At 35.5% G+C, this 9,081-nt stretch overlaps 1 pseudogene; it reads right to left on the bottom strand.

Moving 5' to 3' along the window:
• Nucleotides 1–6,843: 6,843 nt before the first annotated feature.
• Nucleotides 6,844–8,505, bottom strand: LOC125112998 (Y-box-binding protein 1-like; annotated as a pseudogene).
• Nucleotides 8,506–9,081: the final 576 nt, after the last annotated feature.

The following is a 9,081-nucleotide window of genomic DNA, read 5'->3' as shown; positions in this document are numbered from 1 at the left end:
TTAATTAAACTTAGAATTTTCTCAAAGAACTCTAAACAAAATGAATAAACAACCCACGGAATGGGAGAAAATATTTGCAAATGAATCATCTGACAAGGGATTAATCTCCAAAATATATAAACAACTTCTGCAGCTCCATAAAAAAACAAACAACCCCATCCAAAAATGGTCAGAAGATCTAAACAGACAATTCTCCAGAGAAGACAGATGGCCAAAAAACACATGAAAAATGTTCAACATCACTCACCATTAGAGAAACGCAAATCAAAACCACTATGAGGTACCAACTTATACCAGCTAGAATGGCCATCATCAAAATGTCTACCAAAAATATGTGCTGGGGAGGGTGTGGAGAAAAAGGAAACCTAGTATACTGTTGGTGGGATTGTACATTGGTACAACCACTCTGTAATGAAGTATGGAGATTCCTCAGAAAACTAAACATAGAACTATCATTTGATTCAGCAATCCCACTCCTGGGCATCTATCCAGAGAAAACCATGACTCACAGAGGCACATGTACTCCAATGTTCATTGCAGCACTACTTTCAATAGCCAAGACATGGAAACAACCTAAATGTCCATTGACAGAGGAGTGGGTCAAGAAGAAGTGGTACATATACACAATGGAATATTACAAAGCCATTAAAATGAATGAAATACCAGCATTTTTTGCAACATGGATGGACCTAGAAACTATCATGCTAAATGAAATCACCCATGCAATGAGACACCAACCTCAAATGCTTTCACTGATATGTGGCATCTGGAAAAAGGACAGACTGAACTTCTTTGCAGAACAGATGCTGACTCACAGACTTTGAAAAACTTATGGTCTCTGGAGGAGACAGTTTGGAGGGTGGGGAGATGTGCCTGGGATGTGGGATGGAAATCCTGTGAAATCAGATTGTGATGATCATTATACAACTACACATGTGATAAATTCATTGAGTAATAATTTAAAAAAATAAGAAAAATCAGGCTATCATTTGAAGAAATATTTCACATGAAAATATGCAGCATGCAGTGAGGAAGACGCGAGTCATAATCATTCTATTTTGTAAAATGTTATCCTGTCCTTTGGTAATTAGTAGACTTATTACTCAATATGTTTCCATTAAAGTTCACTAAAATACAGACACACTATGGTCACTGATATTTAAAGATGAATTTACCAGAATGATGCCGTCCTCAACTTCCTGTTCCCCTGTTGGAGTGGTTGGAGGGTGAGGAAAAGTGTAGACCCTGCCTTTCCCCTCCACACCCCTCAGGAGGCCATTCTCCTCCCCCATCCATCCTGCTGTGGCTTCCCCTTGGGGCTCACACTTTCTGGGTCTTCCCCCCAACTAGCCTGCGCCCTGCTGCTCAGGATGGTTTCACACCCCTCAGAGTGCCTAATGGGGACCATTTTTTGCTACTTTCACACTGTCTTTCCAGAATCAATTCAGGGACCTCCTTCCCACTCCATCCCACCACAACACACTTTGTTGTGGCTATTGGTTTAATTACTGACTTATGATTGTTTAGAGGAACTATCATAAACCCCATACCTGTGTTATGTGCTATTCCTTTAATAGAAATACCTCTCCCTCGCTTTGGATAAATGCTGAGCATCCCTTCAAATATCAGCTACAAATTAAACCTTAGACACCTCTTTAACAGGATCTCATTCTTCTACTTGCATAATACACACAAAAATGTAAACTTATGTAAGTAATGGACAATGTTTAATTTCTCTTTTATACTCAAGACTATGTTACAACCTGAAATTATCTAAATTACAGCCAAATAATTAGATAGTTGGACCACATGATTTTAAATAATTAGATAGTTGGGCCACATGATTTTATCATCCTATCAAATGCACAGTAAGCATTCTTTAAAAAGAAGAAAAGGCTACCATATTCATCTACTATTCATCATTCTTTCATTTGAAATAATTTTATTTTATCATAATTTAAGCCAGTCATAATTTTCAGAATAAATGTACACAGAGAATTTAAATTAAAAGAACTCAAATTCTTAAACTTCTTTTATCAAATCTGTTAAATCAATTTAAAATATGCTTATAGTTTAAAATGATAACTTACAGAACTATTGCCTAGGAAAACACCATTACAATCAAACAACTTACAAATAAATCAATTTCTCCTATTGGTGATATTTTTATATACTGTCAGCCAGTAAAATGAATTAGAAAGAATTTAGTGACTGATTCTAAAATTAAATGTGTGACCCTGGTCAAGTGACTTTATACTAGTGATTACCACAACTCATTCCAAATACTATTTATGGAGAACCAGTTGTGTATAAATACAAAAGGCAACAGGAAACACTTATGCCTACATCTAGTTGCATAGACACATATCAACAATCTCACTAATTAAAGATTAATTTACAACTATGATAATTGTTCCTAAGGAAAGGAATATGACTTTATAAATAAGACTGAGTATCCCAGGAAACTACAGGCCTGGGGAGTCAGAGAAAGGCTCTTGGAGAAATGATAAGCTGATCTGAAAGGTGAGTCAGGACAATCAGAGCCAGGTTACCCAGGATGGTAGCCATGGGCTACAGGTGGGAATGAGCCCTGACAATGTGGCTAGTCCAAACAGAGATGTGCTGAGGACAAAAATCAAATAAGATCATAAAGATTTAGTATAAAAATGTAAAATATCTGAGTATTTATTTTAAGTGTGGGTGTGTGTAAGTGGGTATTTCAGTAGCCACATAAATTGGAACATTAAACAACTAAATGCATACATTATCTTCTATAAATTGGAGGTTCAAATGCTTTCCTTAATATCATCTTTTCTTTGAAACACACTCCTGGCTTTCCTGCTATCTCTTTGAATACTTCTGAATTTGAATTTCATCTCCATCTCCAATTATAGTCTTCAAAAAACAATAACTAACTGGAAAACAGAAGAAACAATTGTTTCATCAACTTTTCCACCTTCCAACATTGAATGTGAACCTAAATTTGACAAATTAAATATGCTAATCACAAAAAATCTTAGGACTAGAAAGGAAATTGCCCAGAAAATTACAGAAAAACATGTGCATATGGCACTCTCTATACCAATATAATGTTTCTTGTTTTACTAAATTGAATACTACAAATAGGTGCAGGTTCACATTACAAAATAGAATTTTTTCCCCAAAAGTTCCATAAAAAAGCAAAACTTAAACAGTTAAAAAAAAAACAAACCCTTGCCTTTAATGAATAAACCAACTGTCATCTAATTGAAAAATGCTTTAGGGAGGTTTTTTTCAAGATCTTAAATAAGCCACACTTAGGCTAAGAAACAAAGATTTTTAATGCAGATCTGAACAAGTATGTTGCTTGCACTTACAGAATATTATAAAGAATCACAGAAAGACCAGACCTCTAAATTTATAAATAATTTCTACTAATGCAAATGGAATATTTATTTCTAACACATGCTTATGGGGTTTTAAACTTTCATTTAAGCAAGTCAAATTAATTTTCTTTACCAGAATACTCAGATTTGAAAGTTTAATTGAAATTGATACAACATTCCAAAGGACTGTACTATTTCTATATATAAAACAATAATGCATCAAGGACATAATCAGGGAGAAAAGTGTAAAATTTTCAAATATGGGTACTAAAATATTTGGAACATAGTAGAGAACTCATGTATTAAACACATTATAAAACAAGTTGTAACACTTCCAATTTTCTAGTTATAATAACGTGTCCACCAGAGACTTAATTCCACTGGGGACTATTTATTCTATTGATATCTATCGTTTCATATTTTCCATTAATGATACATGAACCCTTCATGTTAATTAAAAAAAAACCTCTCAAACTGCCTGTACTTATACTACTATTTTAAAAATATACAATTGGTTAATGGATTTTCTTTCCTAACAGAAAATTCAGAGATGGGCTTTAATATTTTTGACTTAAGCAGAGTTGAGGACTTTACTTAGATCTTTTGTACTGAAATTATAGTATATTTTTATAATAGAATTTCATGTAAATACATTCATACCAATTCTACTGATGATGATATTTTTTTCAAAAAGTCTGTGTTAAAATTTTTCAGGCAAATGTTTATGAATATGCTCAACATGTATGAAGAACTAAATGACTGATTTGAGACATTGATGGTGACTACCATGTGATCAGAGTAAATTACAACTGCTACTAATTCTTCCAGTGTAAAGAAGAAAATGAAGAAAAAATTTTCTTCCTTCAGCTTAACTGCATTCTGAAAGCTGCACCTTTCCAAAGTTTCCACAAACCTCTATAAGCAAAGGACATATTTTATAGCACACAAGAAGGCTCCTGAACACCAATCACTCATTCAGGCTTCTACCCTGATCTCCAAACACACCCCAATGTGTTTTTTTTTTTTATTTGCTTCACCCACGGTTTGTGGAAGTTCATGGCCCAGCAACTGAACCAGTGCCACAACAGTGACCCAAGCCATAGCAGTGACAATCCCAGATCTTAACCCATGGGAGCACAAGGGAACTCTGATGTCCTGTCTTAATTTGTCTCCAATATTCTAACAGGTGAGTGTTTTTGAGAAACAAAGCAGAACAAAGAAAACAAATAATTGAAAAACAAATTAGAAATTAATAATCTAAAACTGAGTCACTAATTTACTCTAACAGGATTTGAGGCAAGTTGTGAATAGAAATTAATATTAAGTATTTATTTATTTTTTTGCTTTTTTTTAAAGGCTACACCCACCACATATGGAATTTCCCAGCCTAGGGATCAAATCTGAGCTACAGCTGCCAGCCTACTCCATAGCCACAGCAATGCAGGATCTGAGCTGCATCTGTGACCTATATCACAGCTCACCAGCTCACAGCAACCTCAGATCCTCAGCCCACTGAGCAAGGCCAGGGATCAAACCTTGTGGATACAGATATATTTATTTATTTCCACAGATTTATTTCCACTGTGCCACAGTGGGACACCCAGTATTTTTTAAATTTCCACATGCTTGTGAATATTAAATGGTAATTGTATGATAAAGGCTTTGAAATGTAGGAAATAGGATTATTAAGCAATTTTTATCCAATTTCTAATTTCCTCCTTAACATTACAGTAGCATAAAGTACTTCCTTAATATAAAAATATTGAGGATCATCCTTTTGAATTTGGAATTTTTTTCAGTTTTTCCGGGAATGCCATTCATGAATGGCTTTATTACAATTTCCAAAGCTATATTGGTCTGGAAAACTGACAGATATTATATATTAAAACTGTGTTGGGTTAATATATTATCCTAAATATTTTAATAACCCAGAAAATGTGAAAGAATTGGGTTACAAAGAAAAAGTGCACAAACCTAACAGTTTCTGACTGCAAATCCTATTCTGATTACTCTACATGCTTCAACCTCTGATGGACAGTTTCTACTTCTGTTAAATGATCTTATATTTAGTTTCTTAAAAAAATGTTTTAATGAAATTAATATGTTCTTCAACAAGGAGAACATTATTTGCCACATCAATCACCAAGGCTGTCAGCATTTTATTTTCTTAAATGATATTTAAGCAATATGAGAATCGGAGACCAGATGAAAAGTAATCCACAGAAAGAAGAGAGAGGATGGGGAATGGGGATGGGGGTGAAGAAGGGAGGAAAGGAAGGAGGAAGGAAGTGGGAGAAAGGCCACAAGCTAAGAATTCTTCAGCAAATTTTTGTATTAAAATATTTACCTCTCAGTTCCCATTGTGGCTCAGTGGTATGGAACCTGACTAGTATCCATGAGGACATGGGTTCTATCCCATTCTTTGCTCAATGGATTAAGGACCCAGCACTGCTATGGCCATGGTGTAGGCCAGTAGCTACAGCTCCAATTTGACCCTTAGCCTGGGAAATTCCATATGTTCCAGGTTGAGCCCTAAAAATAAAAGCTAAATAAATGAATAAATAAAATATTCACTATAGTGATTAGTAAAATATGGTCTCCTGTTTTTTTAAATAAACTAAATTCATCCCTAACATTGGAGATGAGATTAATACTATAATTTGATCCTATATATGTATCCTTTCATTGTACCTACTCCAAAATTAATACCATTCACAGTCCTCTTTTCCAGAAGACCTACAAGGTGAAGATTAAATAAGGACTTGATTCTTTTGTTCTTTTAATTGAGGCTTTTTGCTGCAGTTGAGTTCTTTAGTCAGGGACACAGTTATATTTAACTAATGAACTTAGGGCACTAAATTCCCTTGGATAGGGAAAAAGACAGTCATATGTGTAATCAGATTTTGTAGCATTGTTTTAATAAGAAAAATTTTAGCCCCCATGAATTTTTTAAATAACTTAAAATGTTAGATTCCTTTTCAAGATAGTGTTTCTTTAGAAATAATTCATTTCATTGATGGTCATGTGCAAAACTTATTTTTATTTTTTTTATTTTTTGACAATTATTTAAGACTTTTATTAACAGTTGCTTTCAGTTTATTGACTTTTTTGAAAAAATCAAGCTATAAACTTTTATTACAAATTAAAAAATGAGGTTCTTAAAAATCTCAACTTGACCAGATATGAAACAAAAAAATTTAAAGGTGTCTTGAGAAAAACCAGATCTTAAAAAAAAACAGCAAACACACGCAAACACCGTTTTCATTATCAAAAAGAGATATCTTTAGGTAAAAATAATAAAAACCCCATGCTGCATAAATAATGCATATAGTTCTAGTTATCTGGTCAACAGGCGAAAAGCCAGCACTTAGTGTCTTTGGCTCAAATCTTTTGTTCATTTCTTACTGCTGGAATTTCATATTCATTTCTTCTTGTTGGATGGCTAAACTGGATGATGGTAGAGACAGTAAGATGGCATTTACTCAGCCCCACCCTTCTCAGCCTTGAGAGCAGATGAATATTCACCTGGTGGTTCCTCTGCTTTTGTCTCTTTGTCATCTTGTGGTTTAGGGTTTCTAAGCATCTGTGCCTGTAATTTAAGTTGCGGTGGTATGGACATTGTAGTGACTGATGACCTTGGTTCTCATCTCCTTGATTTTCTTTATCTTCTTTTTTTTTAATTGTTATTTCCCCAACACAATTTTTTTTCTATTGTACAGCATGGTGACCCAGTTACACATACATGTATACATTCTATTTTCTCACATTATAATGCTCCATCATAAGTGACTAGATGTAGTTCTCAGTGCTACACAGCAGGATTTCATTGCTAATCCATTCCAAAGGCAATAGTTTGCATCTATTTACCCCAAGCCCCCAATCCACCCCACTCCCTCCCCCTTGGCAACCACAAGTCTCTACTCCAAGCCACTTACCTCCTTCATTGCCATCATCTCTGGTTTGTCTTTGGTGTGGAGGACCCATGTGGAATCAAGGTCTATAGCCCTGACACATATTCTGTCCTACTCTCTCCATTGTTCTCCTGCACCCTGGTTGTCAGCACCCTCTGTCACTTCTCCCTCACAGGAAGGTTGGAATACTGTGGTCTCTGCCCATCTGGTTACTGCATGTAATAAGATGGGAACATTTGCCTGCCGTAGGCCTGGTAGAGCCAGTAGGGCCAGCACTGTTGGGCCTGGCCTTGAGGAGCAATCTCTGATCCCCCATTCTTTCCCCCACTCTCACTATCCTGGCAACTCTGCTTGCAGTTGCATGGAGGATGCCTGCAACATGGATAGTGTCTATAATGGTTATGGTTTTCTGCATATTTGCTGCCTTGCACTGGCACTCCACCAGGGCCTGTACATTTGCTGCCTCTGCACCCTTTTCTCCTTCAACAACATCAAACTCCACAGTCTCTCCATCTCCTACAATGACCACTGTACTTCCTGGGGTTATTCTTCATTATGGCAGTCTGGTGTACAAATACATCTTCCTTGGTGTCATTCCTGTTGTTGAAACCGTATAGGTTTCTTACATTGAACCTTTGTGAGATGACCTCTTGTCCCTGCCAGCAGACATCACCAATGTGAAGCTGCCCAGGCCTGGCTGCCTCCCTGATGGTGGGGCTGTCCTGGGGTGGGAAGGGAGTGGCAGGCAGCTGCTGGATCTCAGCCTCACTGATCATAGTTGCTGTGAGCGTGACTGGAGCTGGCTGCAGTAGCTGCAGCTCCTCCATAGTGTGATGGTAACTAGGCCAGCAGCAGCAGTGGGGCTACTCAGGGCAATCTGGGGTCCGCTCTCCACTCCCACTACTGATGGAACTCAAAACATTTTTAAAATAACCAATTACTGCCTTCTCTAGTAAGTTTTATTGTATTAGATTTTTTCAAAACTGTCTCAATAATTTGAATAACTTTTGTTATGTTCTAACAATGCATTTCAAATTCTTGTAATCATTTATCTCTAATTTTCTGAAAGAAAAATGTAGATGTCTGAAATAGAGTTTAATTTATTAAGTTTAATATATTATTCTGTTAATATGCTGTAAATATTTGGACTTTCTGAACTTTGATATTAAAGATGTAATTTGCTAAAAAAAATCTAAAATATAAATCACACTTTTGATGAAAAAGTTCATGCTTACCCTCACAGACTGGAATGAAATTATTTCTTTCACTGACACAGATTTTGTATATGTTTTTCTCTTAACTTTCAGTTTTAAACTATTTGAATTTGAGTTGCCAATAACTTCCTAAAACATTTTTTTTTCCTTCAAAACAAGTAGTGCCCCTTAAATATTTTATTTTCTGTCTTATGGGAATTATTCCTCTTCCATATCACTTTTTAATTGAACTAACTCATAATAATTGGCATTCAAATATTATGGAAAGCAACCCAAAAACATTTCTGGCCATAACATGCCTTTGTAGTGAAATCTTACTCTACATTCTCTCACTTTGTCTTTCTTGTGCTTTGTTTGTTTTTGCAGACTCCAATAATCAAATGCCTTTAGTTACATATTCTGTAGTGTTTTAATTAGTGCATAGACCATGACTTGCTGGTATTCTCTTGACATTTACAATTTAGACACTCCCCTGACCTTTATACTGCTTCCTAATCTGTTACTTATACATAAAATTCTCTTGTGCTGAAATTAAGTGGACCATAAGTGGAAGAATGTATAAAATCAGAGTGTTTGTGGAAGTAAATATCA

Source organism: Phacochoerus africanus, chromosome 12 (assembly GCF_016906955.1).
Source record: "Phacochoerus africanus isolate WHEZ1 chromosome 12, ROS_Pafr_v1, whole genome shotgun sequence".
NCBI classification, from domain to species: Eukaryota; Metazoa; Chordata; class Mammalia; order Artiodactyla; family Suidae; genus Phacochoerus; species Phacochoerus africanus.
This window is presented reverse-complemented; position numbering and strand designations above follow the sequence as displayed.